Genomic DNA, 13,788 nt, shown 5'->3' on the forward strand with positions numbered 1-13,788 from the left:
ATGGGCCGGGGTTGGCTAGACTTCCTGAAACTAGGCAAGAGCTGAAGGTATATACACCTGAGCAAGCTCAAGCAGTGGAGAAGACTCTGGAACCCCTTACTCAGGATATGGCACTAGATTGGTTAGCACAGTTGTGCTCACTGCCTGGGGTTTTAAAGGAGGATGACGCGTCCCTAATCAAGGAGCGTATGGCAGGGGATGACTTCAGCGCCCTGCCATGCCAGCTGTAGGTGGGGGGATGTTGATTCTTGCCTGCAGCTGTATGAGGGTGTGATGAGGTTTTTCTCTCCCCATCACAACCTGATTGGGAGATACTATTCAGAGCGGAAGCTTCCAGGGGAATGCCTAGAACACTACTTAAACAGAAAGAAACTTCTGTTTTGGTTGGTGGGGGCATTCTTCTACGACACCCCAGATTTTGTTGAGGCAGCCTTGCAGGGTTTAAGTCCCACTTTAAGGATTTCCCTGGGAACAGTTGACCCACAAACCACCTCTCTAAAAGACCTAGAGGACCGCCTTCAGGTAGCCCATGAGCTGCAAGGAGAGGCCTTTCCATTGGCTTCTGAGAAAAGAGTCTCGGTGGTGACCGAGTCCGGCAAGTGGGAATATACCAGGCAGCATCCATCTAGCAACCAGAACAGCCCTCGCAATAGTCCCAAAAGCCCGCAACCTTCCAAAGGCCCACAGCCCACCAAAAGTCCAGCCCTTCTACACAAGACATCCAGATTGGCAAGCAGCAACTTGGCTAAGGAGGAGGCCAAGTCTTTTCACAACCTGATCTGGAAGCAGCTGCGCCAGTTCGAAAAGAAAGAGAACACTGACATGTTATCGACCGAGGAGCTGCTGCAGCACCTGGCTCAAAAGAAAAAGAAGGAGCAGCCCACACCAACATCTGCGCCGTTGTCACCTGACCTGATGTGCTGGGGCTGAGCATCCCCGCAGCCCCAGAGGAAGGCGCCCATCCACCTGGATGCCTGGGGCAGGCCCACAACATTGGCAATCATCAAGGGGAAGTTCAGACAAGTCAGCCAAAGGCTGTTAGTGGACACTGGCACCTCTGTTTCTCTCCTTTGTTTGGAGAGAGACCCCATTGTAAATATAATCCCCATTCAAGACACTAAGGTATTGGAAGGGTATGCAGGGGGCAATAATACCATCTCCTTTACCATTCCAGTGACCTACAAGATTAAGAACTTTGTCACTGAGATCACCTTTGGTATCCAATGTTTGGGTGGCCAAGGGATCTTAGGGATCAATCTAATGCGACAACTAAGGGTCATTGTGGATCTTCCCAACAGTCAACTCTTCCAAGCAGCAGACTGCGATCAATATGGGGTAACTGAGGCGTCTCACCGAGTATCAGCCCTCAAAGCACCTGAGGACATAGAGAAGCCTCAGTGGGAAGCCAATGTGTCTGCTATAGTTCAGAAGCACTCTGGAGTGTTTGCCAGCAACAAGCTCCAGTGCGGCAGGATCAACGCTGAGGTCCGGGTGGATGGCCCGGATCCAAGACCATTGAAACAATATTGATGCCCTGTCGCAGCTGCAGAAGGCCTGAAGTCAACCACCGAGGCCCTTTTGCAGCAAGGGGTGCTCATAGAATCAGAGAGTCCGTGCAATTCTCCAATTTGGCCCGTTCTGAAGGCGGACCAGAAGACTTGGCGCTTGACTGTTGACTATTGGGAGCTCAACCGAGTTACACCCAGGTTGGCCCCCGTAGTGGCAAAATACAATGAGATTATGGCAGCGATCTCAGCAGGCACCAAGTCCTTCTAGGTTCTGGACTTATCCAATGCCACCTTTTAGCATCCTTCTACACCAGTCATCAATGCACAAGTTTGCCTTCATGTATGAAGGTAGACAACTAACTTTTACTAGGGTTCCACAGGGGCTACACAATGCTCCTTCCATCTGCCATCATTTTGTGTCGGCCATGTGGACGTCCCTGAGGAACCAGTGTAGCACTCTGAGCTATGTGGATGACATACTGATCGCCACCCCAAACAGGGAAGAGAACCTGGACGCATTGAAAGAGGTCCTGGGGAAGATCCAGGAGACAGGCTTTACTGTAAACCCAGCAAAAGCCCAAATGGCTCTGGACACTATGACTCTGGGTCCAAAGGGACAGAGGCCAGATCAACAGCACGTGGAGCTGATCTGTAAGCATGATGTATTGGCCCTCTGGTCCTTCCTAGGGCTCGCTGGTTTTTCCAGGGAGTTTGACAAGTATGCAGAGATAGCTAAGCCACTATACCAGTTACTTCGGAAGGGGCAGGAATGGCAATGGGAGGAAAGCCATCAGCAGGCTTTCACCATGCTGAAGTAGGCTCTGACCAAAGACTTAGACCAACCCTAAACCCGAGTGTCCCTACTATTTGCAACTAGGCATCAGCACAGTCCTCTTGCAGGATAAGGGAACTGGGCTGCAGCCGGTGGCTTATGGCTCCAGAGTCATGAGTGAAGTAGAGAGGAAGTTCAGTGCCCGTGAGCAGGAGGTACTCACCTTAGTTTGGGCACTTGGCCACTGGGAGTACGCGGTGGGGATGTCCCTTGTCATCCTCAGGACTTCCCACACCCCAGTAAGGTATGTCCTCTCTGGTTGGGTAAATGAGGGCAGGGTGTCATCCTCTCGTTTGGCCAACTGGACCCTCAATCTCCTGAATAGAGACATCACAGTGCAGAGATCACCCCAGTTGAGCATACTACTGTATGCATTGCTGACCAAAGGCCAGGAACATGACTGCCCACTTCCAGCACCAGACCCAGTCATTGTGTCACCTTTCTGGATCGAACTGGTTCAGTAAAGCAAAGGAGCAGAGTTTAACCATCTGGGCCGTGGATGGAAGTAGCTATTACCAGGATGGCCACCCAAGGACTGGATATACTGCTTTTCAGCCCTCTTCCCAGCAAGTGCTGCAAGGAACTATTAAGCCCCATTTGGCACAAGCTGCGGAAGTGGTGGTAATAGTAGCAGTGCTGTATGAGGAGAACAGGAGTAAGCACTTGTGCATCTGTTCCAACTCAGAATGGGTGGTGCGAGCATTTACATCCTGGATGCCCATCTGGATGCAACGGAGCATGGGATCTGCCGATGGAAAGCCAATCAAGTATGCAGCATACTTGAGACATGCATGGGAGCTGGCTACCAACTGTGCGGGGGAGACAGTCCTGTGTAAAGTAAAGGCTCACCGTAAAGATTCTGCCAAAGCCTCCCAGTTGAACCACTGGGCTGACACTCTGGCTAAAGAAGCAGCACTCCTTGGGGGAAGAGCATCTGTACACCCTAACACCGTCCTTGCCTGTGATGAAAATACAACAGCCGGGAATTGATCTAAATGCACAGGTAGAAATCAAGGAGCTGCAAGAGCGGGATATGGATGTGCAAAGCCTTCTGCAGAAGGAGAACTATAAAGACTACTCTATATTTAAGGACAGACATGGTCTGATCATGGCCTTAAGGAAGAAATCCAAAGAGGCCCTTCTGGTCTTGGTACTTCCATCATGCCTCTGTAAGGAGATGGTGACCCTCGCACACCAACAGGGTCGTTTTGTTGCAGACAAGACTGCGGACAGGATCGTCCATGTAGCCTGGTGGCCGGACTTAAATAGAGACGTGGCTATGCATATCCAGTCCTGTCTAAGTTGTGCTGAGAACAATGCGGATAGCTGGTTGTAAAAGGCCCACTACAGCATCACCTGGCCAAGGGCTCATGGTGCCAGTTGCAGATAGACTTCATTGGACCTCTTCCTCACACTGGTCATGGGAATCGATATTGTCTAGTGGTTATAGACGTCGTACTAAATGGGTTGAGGCTTATCCTACCTGGAATTGCACTGCTGCCACCACTGCCAAGGTCCTCTTAAGTGAGACCTTCGTCTGGTTCGGTCTCCCTGTAGTCACTGACTCAGACCAAGGACTGCACTTTGTAGGCAAGATGACCAAGGTTCTTTGCCAGGCTCTTGGGATCAGGCAGAGGTTCCATGTAGCCAATCATCCTCAGAGCTCGGGGATCATTGAACGCATGAATTGAACCCTTAAGACTGCTCTGAGGAAGACCACTGACCATCAAGGCAAAGACTGGGACATTAAACTCCCCTTAACAAGTCATGGTTTCACACCACATGAAGCCATGACCGGCAGAGCAATGAAGATTCGGGAACTCTGGTGGGTAGGAGACCAACCCTCAGATGAGTACCAACCCAGATTAATTCAAGACAAGTGTATGAAAAAGATTTTGGCAGACATAAGCACTATACAACACCAGGTAGCCATGCAACTAAAATCCAATGCACATGGGATGGATAAGTGGCTAGAGCACATAAAGCTAATAGAGTAGGAGATCGAGGACCGAGTTATGTATAAATACTACTCACACCAAGGCCATGCTCTTAGTCCATGGTGGGTGGGCCCAGCCCTTATCAATAAGGCTAGCCCTTGTGTGTACCAGCTGAAAATTCCAGAGAAACGAGGAACGAAAACTAAATGGTTTCATTCTAGCCAGATGAAATCCTGGAAAGGTACTGCCAAATCTGATACAACATCCTAATTATGTCTTTCTCTGTGTTTATGCCGTAGGAATCCCCCCATCACCATCTTGTCTATCGGCATGCATTTATACTTGTTGGAACCATTGTAAATAATGTACAGGGGGTGTTTTTCTTTAAAGCAGGGGATCACTTTTATTGTGACATGGGGATGGCATCCTTACCACCTGAATCAGAAAGTCAAAAATTTATTAGGATTTTTCATGGCCAGCATCAGGCTAAGGAGGTGAAGCCACTAACTGTTTTTGGTCATGTAGACAGCCCCTAAAGCATTATGCTGTGGGTCTTGGAGACAGAGGATTTCTACAATTCTATCATGGGGCAAGCCTCGGGGCCTTATCTTGCATCTGTTCAGGATGCAGCACCATTGGGACAAGTAAATCAGATCCTGTCATGAATAGGGGGAAGGGTAGCAACCCAAGACAACACCCTACCACCGGGGGCAACCCAAGGCCTCCTCTACACTCCAAGGAAAACCCCAGACACCTTATTGTCCCACCACACCATTCTCCAGCAACCCACCTCGCCCCAGGGACCAGTCAGCTGGACGATGTTTTAAATGTAACAAGCTGGGGCATGTGAAGGCCAACTGCCCCAAAAACCCCAACAGATTGCAGTTCATTACACCGGGGTCACACCAAAGGTCCTCAGGCCCAAATGCCTCCCAGATACCCTCAGAGCAATGGGAAACTGTGAGTGTGGGCAGGATGGTTATTGCGTGGAAGGACACTGGAGCACAGGTGTCAGCTATCCACCAATCCTTAATGGACCCCCAAATTCATCAACCCAGAGGCCCCAGTGACGATTCAACCCTTCAAAACAAACTCTTTTAACTTGCCTACAGGCAAGTTAACTGTCCAGTACAAGGGCTGGTCAGGAATGTGGACTTTTGCAGTCTATGATGATTATCCCATTCCAACGCTGCTGGGGGAAGACTTGGCCAACCATGTGAAGCTAGCCAAGAGGGTGGGAATGGTCACCCACAGCCAGGCTAAGCGAGCTGTCACACCTAGCTCTGTTCCTGAGCCTTCTACCCGGGCCCAGTCTGTGACCAGAGACCCAGACTGAGGTGGTGGAACCAGACCCCATGCCAACGTCTGCGACAGCAACAGTAGATCCAGTCCCAGAGACCCAACCGGAACTGGCAGAGCAACCAGCACCAGAACCATTGCCAGCACTGAGTCCAGCACTTGCAACCCCGTCTGCCACTCCAACACCAGGGGGCACCACCGAGCCTGCCCTGGCAGCAGCAGCTAAACTTGCGCAAGAGGCTCAGCCGGAGCCTGAACCCCAACCTAGTGCACCTGCGGAGAGCAGTTCACAGTCACTGGAACCAGCCCCATCCCCTGCATCACTTCCCGAGGGACCAAGCCCAGGTCCACAATCCCATGAGGAACTGATGTCTCCAGCATCAAGGGAACAGTTCCAGGCCGAGCAGGAAGCAGATGAGAGCCTCCAGGGAGCTTGGACTGCAGCACGGAGCAACCCACCACCTCTCAGGTCTTCTAATCGATCCCGGTTTGTTGTAGGAGGGGGGCTTTTATACAAGGAAACTCTTTCTGGTGGGCACCAGGGGGACTGGCATCCACAGAGGCAGTTGGTAGTTCCAACTAAGTACCAGGTAAAGCTCTTGAGCTTAGCCCACGATCATCCTAGTGGCCATGCTGGGATGAACAGGACCAAAGACTGTTTGGGGACATCATTCTACTGGGAGGGAATGGGCAGGGACATTTCTACCTATGTCCGGTCTTGTGAGGTGTGCCAAAGAGTGGGAAAACCCCAAGACCAGGTCAAAGCCCCTCTCCAGCCACTCCCCATCATTGAGGTTCCATTTTAACGAGTAGGTGTGGATATTCTGGATCCTTTCCTTAAGAAGACACCCAGAGGAAAGCAGTACATATGGACTTTCATGGATTTTGCCACCCAATGGCCGGAAGTAGTATCTCTAAACAACACCAGAGCTAAAAGCGTATGCCGGGTCATTTTTAAGACATTTTTGCCAGGGTAGGTTGGCCCTCCAACATCCTTAGAGGTTTGGGAACTAACTTCCTGGCAGGAATCATGAAGTTTTTGGGAAGCCCCTGGGGTGAACCACTTGGTTGCCACCCCTTACCACCATCAAACAAATAGCCTGGTGGAGAAGTTTAATGGAACTTTGGGGGCCACAATACGTAAATTCGTAAATGAGCACTCCAACGATTAGGACCTAGTGTTGCAGCAGTTGCTCTTTGCCTAGAAGGCTGTACTACATCCCAGTTTGGGCTTTTCACCATTTGAACTTGTGTATCGCCGTGAGGTTAAGGGGCCATTACAGTTGGTAAAGCAGCAATGGTAGGGGTTTATGCCTTCTCCAGGAACTAACATTCACGAGTTTGTAAACAACCCACAAAACACTCTGAGACTCTTTACCCCTTCCTAGAAAAAACCTAAAAGATGCTCAGGAAGAGCAAAAGGCCTGGTATGATAAACATGCCAGAGAGCATTCCTTCGAAGTAGGAGACCAGGTCATGGTCCTGAAAGTGCTCCAGGCCCATAAGATGGAAGCGTCATGGGAAGGGCCATTTACGGTCCAAGAGCGCCTGGGAGCTGTTAATTACCTCATAGCGTCCCCCACCTCAAACCTAAAGCATACCATGTTAATTCTCTAAAGCCCTTTTATTCCAGAGAATTAAAGGTTTGTCAGTTTACAGACCAGGGAGGAGATGACGCTGAGTGGCCTTAAGGTGTCTACTACAAAGGGAAAAGTGACTGTGGCGTGGAAGAGGTGAACCTCTCCATGATCCTCAGCAACAGCAGATCAAGGAGCTGTGCACTAGCTTCGCACTGATGTTCTCAGCCACCCCAGGACTGACTGAACAGGCATACCACTCCATTGACACAGGTAATGCTCACCCAATTAGAGCCCAACCTTACCAGGTGGCCCCTCAAGCCAAAACTGCTATAGAACGGGAGATCTAGGACATGCTACAGATGGATGTAATCCACCCCTCTGAAAGTGCATGGGCATCCCCAGTGGTTCTAGTTCCCAAACCAGATGGGGAAAATAGGCTTTTGCATGGACTACCGTAAGCTAAATGCTATAACTCACCCAGACAATTATCCAGTGCTACGCACAGATGAACTATTAGCAAAACTGGGAGGTACCCAGTTCATCTCTACCTTAGACTAACCAAAGTGTACTGGCAAGTACCACTAGATGAATCCGACAAGGAAAGGTCAGCCTTCATCACCCATAAGGGGCTGTATGAATTTAATGTGCTCCCTTTTGGGCTGCAAAATGCACCCGCCAGCTTCCAGAAACTTGTAGATAGTCTCCTAGTGGGATTGGGAGAATCTGCAGTCACCTACCTTGATGATGTGGCCATATTTTCTGATTCATGGGCAGAACACCTGGAGGATCTACGAAAAGTCTTTGAGCACATAAGGGAGGCAGGACTAACTGTTAAGGCTAAAAAGTGTCAAATAGGCCTAAACAGAGACACACCTTGGACACCAGGTGGGTCAAAGAACTAGCAACTCTCTGCAGGTCAAAGTGAATACTATCCAAAAGTGGCCCATCCCAAAGTCAAAGAAACAGGTCCAATGCTTCTTAGGCTTAGCCGGATATTACAGGTGATTTGTACCACACTACAGCCAAATCGCTGCCCCACTGACAGACCTAACCAGAAAGAAACAGCCAAATGCAATTCGGTGGACTGAAGTGTCTCAAAAGGCCTTTTAACCAGCTTAAAACGACATCATGTCTGACCCTGTGCTAAGGGCCCCAGACTTTGACAAACCTTTCCTAGTAACCACATGTGTCCAAGCATGGTGTGGGAGCAGTTTTAATGCAGGAAGTACCGGATCAAGAATTCCATCCTGTCATGTTTCTCAGCAAAAAACTGTCTGAGAGGGAAAGCCGCTGGTCAAACACAGAGAAGGAATATTACGCCATTGTGTACGCTCTGGAGAAGCTATGCCCATATGTTTCGGGATGGCATTTCCACCTGCAGACCAACCATGCTGCACTGAAGTGGCTTCATACAGTCAAGGAAAATAACAAAACTTCTTCGGTGGAGTTTAGCTCTCTGAGATTTTGATTTTGAAATACAACACATTTCAGGAGCTTCTAACAACATGGCTGATACACTCTCCCATGAAAGTTTCCCAGAATCAACTGGTTAAAATTGTCCTTAAAATGTGGGAAATACTGTTATTTAAATACTGTTCTTATATAAATGAGTAGTGTGTCTAGAAGTGTATGTGTCTTATTAACTCTGTTTTCTCCTAGAGCTCCAGGAAGAAATCACAGCCAGTGTGGAACAGGCTGTCCAGCACTGTCTGTGATTTGGAGGGCATGACATGAATAGGGGGAAGGGTAGCAACCTTTATGTATCCTTGGCAACTGTACTGGATTGCCTTAACTGTAAGGGGTTAAGCAGTTCAAATAACCGAGTTGGCACCCAACCAGAAGGGCCAATGAGAAAAGAAGATACTTTCAAATCTGGGGGGGGAAGGATTTGTTTGCTGTTCTCTTTTGTTGTTCCCTCTCCGGACGGAGGGAAAAGCCAAGCAGGTACAGTATCTCCTGAAAATGTACCTGGAATAATCCATCTAAAACCACATAAATTGTTAAGTAGGGCAAGGAAATGCGTTAGGCTATCTTTTGTTTTGGCTTTTGAATTTTCCTATGCTACAGAGGTAGTTTTATTCCTGTTTTTGTAACTGTGAAGCTGAGCCCAGAGGGGAATCCTCTGTGTTTTAAATCTTATTACCTTGTAGAGTTACCTTCCATCCTGATTTTACAGGTGTGATTCTTTTACTTTTTTCTTTATAAATAAAGTTCTTTTTTTAAGAACCTGATTGATTTCAGTGTCCTGAAGACAAAGGGTCTGGTCTGTGCTCATATTGCTAAGGCAACTGGTTGAGATATTATTCTCAAGCCTCCCCAGGAAAGGGAATGAAGGTCCTTGGGAAGATATTTTGGGGGGATAGGGATTCCAAGTGACCCTTCCCTGAATTTTTGTTTAAATCACTTGGTGGTGGCAGCAATACCGTCCAAGGACAAGGAAAGGAATTTGTGCCTTGGGGAAGTTTTAACCTAAGCTGGTAGAATATAAGCTTAGGGGGCCTTTCATGCGCGTCCCCACATCTGTACCCCAGAGTTCAGAGTGGGGGGGAACCCTGACAGATCGCAAAGGCGTGTGTATGGGAGGTTACCGACCCATTAGTCGGATACTCTGGCAGGCCTCTTACCACCAGCTCAGCAAATTTCATCTGTTTTTCTACTAACTTGTCATCAAGCATCCAGGAGGGGCTCCTTACTATTCGTATCTCCTTGAGCGCTCAGTTTGCACTAATAAGTTATGATTCAGGATACACACTCTGCTCCGTTCATTTAATAGTATCATAGTTAATTGTAGTTGCCATTTGCCACATTTTTGTAATAACACAAACACTGTTAATGGGTTCTGCTCTGCACAGACCCAAAACGAATTTATAAGCAAGTGCTATGGAAACATCTCAATTACCACTGCTTCTAGTGAGTCTGGTACTTGGCACATAGTGGGACCTTGTGGGGCTGTTCAGACACCCAAGGTGACCACCATACCTCACCCCCGGGTCAGTTACATGGGACCCATAGCGCTCAATGAGAACTTAAGACGTCTCATCATCTCAGGTCCTCGGTATTCTGTTAAAAGAGTCAGCATTAATCTACAGGTCTTAGCATAATCAGTAGCATAGAACTTAAATGCTTGCCTGGGAAGCATAGGTGCAAGGTGCAGAACCCAGGTACTGGGGTTGTGGGAGGCGAGACCTTGCTGCTAAGATCATGGGAGGAGTTGGAGCTGGACTTGGGCTCATAAGCTCCATAGGAAGGGGGTCCTAGCCCTTAGGGTTAGCAATTTAGGTCGGAAGTGGCCACATTAAACCAGCCATTTTGAGGCCCTTAATAGGACTGGTTTCAGAGTAGCAGCCATGTTAGTCTGTGTTCACAAAAAAGAAAAGGAGTACTTGTGGCACCTTAGCAACTAACAAATTTATTTGAGCATAAGCTTTTGTGAGCTACAGCTTCCGATGAAGTGAGCTGTAGCTCACGAAAGCTTATGCTCAAATAAATTTGTTAGTCGCTAAGGTGCCACAAGTACTCCTTTTCTTTTTAATAAGATTGGTGACCTTGGGTACGACTTGTCCACTGTCATCAAGGACTGGTACCATGCCCAAAAAACAGGACTCCGCCAGGATCCTGCAGAGTGTCGAAGGTCTGCAGGGTAACCTCTCTTGTACCTGCGTACAAGCAAGGGCCCAAGGATGGATACATACAGTGTCCAGCAGTATCCTTAGGGCAGGCTTTCAGAGAACTCTACCTATAGAACTAAGGAACATCATGCGTAAGTATGCCTCTCCATTCGAGGTTAAACATGATGCCTGGTGGAAGCTCCTTGACTTTACCTACAACCCGTACACAAAGGTGGCCACAGCTTGAGTCTTAACGGTTATGAATGGCACTGTCCAGTGGGCATATCCACTGCTCCCTCTTGTATCATAGCAAATGGCACCCTTATGATGCCTACAGATCTTCCCCATCCGAGAAGGGACAGACTATCATGCGGTAGATGTCAGCTTATGCTTATAGGAAGATAATCGGGGTACCTGTGCTCATTGGAAGTATTCCTAGGGAAGCACATCTGTCTAAGCACAGATGAAGGCAGGTGTCATTACGAGCTGCAGCCCAAGATGTCAGAACATTCTCAGGTGGTGGTAATCAATGACAATGGGGTACATCTCCACAATACCTGTAAGTCTCGGGTGGTAAACACATTTTATGTCATCGATAATAAGGTGTATCCAAATTTGTGCTTATGCTTTGTGTTAATTAAGGGATGCGATATCTATTTTCAATCGGAGCAAATGACATCCAGAAACATCAGGACTTAAGTTTACATGTATGATCATGTCAAGCCTGTCAGTTTGGGCCTCAATACTTCGCTCATTAGCCAACAAATGGAGCATCCGGAGCTGACTAGACATGTGGATGAAGCGATGAAATGGGGTAGCTCTACCTTAATCACGATCCACCACTCGTCCAATCAAATAGAACCGATTCTAAAAAGGGTTAAGAAGTTTGCCACAATCAGCAATTGGTGGAGATCTTTGTTCTCTGACCCCACCAAAGTGGCAGATACCGGGCATTTGCTTGTACATCCCTTGTCTCTTGCAATGCATGTGCTTGCAATGCAAGTTTGGTAAACTGAGGTACAAGTCTAGGTGTGCCAATGTGCCCCATGTAATCCTGTGCCAGCATCGGAACTCCCAATATAAGGTTCCTCGCCAGTAAGGAGGGGAATTTAGGGGAAAATCTTCAGTGCTTGGGCATTCAAGATGGTGCATCTAAGATGTTAAACAACTGGGAATCCATCTTGGTCACCCTTCTTCCCCCTTCTCAGGTGTAGTTTCCTGCCCTTGCTACCAAAAGGCGGGAAACCAAGCAAACCCTGTGACCTATGATCACAGCAGAGGGAAGGGGCTGCCCTTCTGAGTGGCAGAGTTTGGAGGTGCTGCTGCTGCAATTGTTGGAGAGCACAGCAGACATCTCAGTCTCTCGATTGCCTCAGAAGAGTACGCTGAGCACCGCACTCTTTCATCTGGTTGCGGGAGGATAATTCTCACTTGCATGCAGAGTGTGTCACCAGCTGCCCCTCTTTCACTGAGGACAAACACACACCCATGACGTCGCAGGCAGAGTAGAAGTCGAGTCATTGCTGGGGCAGAGCTGTCATTGCCTGAGCCAGAGGTCCCCTCCTTACCTGTGGGTACGACCTACCTGGACGGAGTCTGGAGCTGTCCTGTCATCGTGAAGGTCCTCAGAGCTGCAAGATATGGTAGTGGTCCTTTGATCCTCCATCCTCTTACCTGGGTCCCGTCCTAGGGGAGGGAACTTACTCTCAGTCACAGTCAGCATACTGCCAGTCCTTTACTTACCTTATATCACCTGTTGTGGGGGTCCTTGCTTTACCAGTGTTCCTAGTCATTTGGTTTACCTCATTTAGAACTGTTGATGGTTTAATAAATACCTTGGTTGTTTTCACCCATACATCCTAGTTGGTTATTTTTTTTTCCAGGGGCCAACAACAAACCCCGATGATAGATGTGGGTATGGGGATGTTCCTCTAGATTGGTTTCAACAGCTCCACCCCGCGTTATGTACCCGCCCAGCCCCGTCCAACAGACCCACTCCACCCCACGTTATGTACCCACCAAGCCCCATGCCACATTCCTGCTCCACTCCACGTTATGTACCTAGCGAGCCCCATCTGACAGACCCGATCCAACTGTTACATACCCGGCAGACCCTGTCTGACAGACCCACTCCACCCCCCGTTACGTACCACAGTCCTGCTCCACCCTGTGTCATGTACCCGGCCAGCCCCGTGCCACCCAGTGTTACATACTCACCCAGCCCTGTGCCACAGTCCTGCTCCACCCCATGTTATGTACTCACCCAGCCCCATGTCACAGTCCCGCTCCAGGCGGCATTGCATCCTCACCGAGCCCCATGCGACAGACCCACTCCACCCCGCATTATGTACCTGCCGAGCCCCATCCAACAGACCCACTCCACCCCGCAATATGGACCCGCCCAGTCCCGTGTGACAGGCTCGCTCCACCCTGCGTTACGTACCCACCGAGCCCCATCCAATAGACCCACTCCACCCCGCATTACGTACCTGATGAGCCCCATGCCACAGACCCACTCCGCGTTACGTACCCACCGAGCCCCATCCAATAGACCCACTCCACCCCGCATTACGTACCTGATGAGCCCCATGCCACAGACCCACTCCACCCCATGTTATGTACTTTGTGTTGGGTTCAGATGTTTTTTATTGTACAGCAGCCCAAATGTAGGAAGGGAAGAATGGGGCTGTTTAAGTTGTGGTCAACTGCCACAGCTATCCTTGGTATCCCTGGGATCAAGGGGCAGGGAGACGACTTAGTAGCACTTGGCCTGAAGCGCAATAAAATGAGCAGTTCCTACCTCTGCTCCTTATCCCATAAATTGTGGTCACTGCAGGAGAATCCTCCACCCTACGTCAATCCCGGGGCATGAGTGCAGCTGGTGTAGGGGTACAAGCCTACCTGGAACCCTGGCTCATTATCCCTGCAGCTAGCCTACCCTGCAGCATGAACTGCCCTGGCTTCACTGTTCCCGTACTTCCGCTAGCTCGGGTATGTAGACAAGGGTGATTGCAGCTGGTCTCT

The sequence above is a fragment of the Chelonia mydas genome, chromosome 10 (assembly GCF_015237465.2).
Source record: "Chelonia mydas isolate rCheMyd1 chromosome 10, rCheMyd1.pri.v2, whole genome shotgun sequence".
Classification (NCBI taxonomy): Eukaryota; Metazoa; Chordata; order Testudines; family Cheloniidae; genus Chelonia; species Chelonia mydas.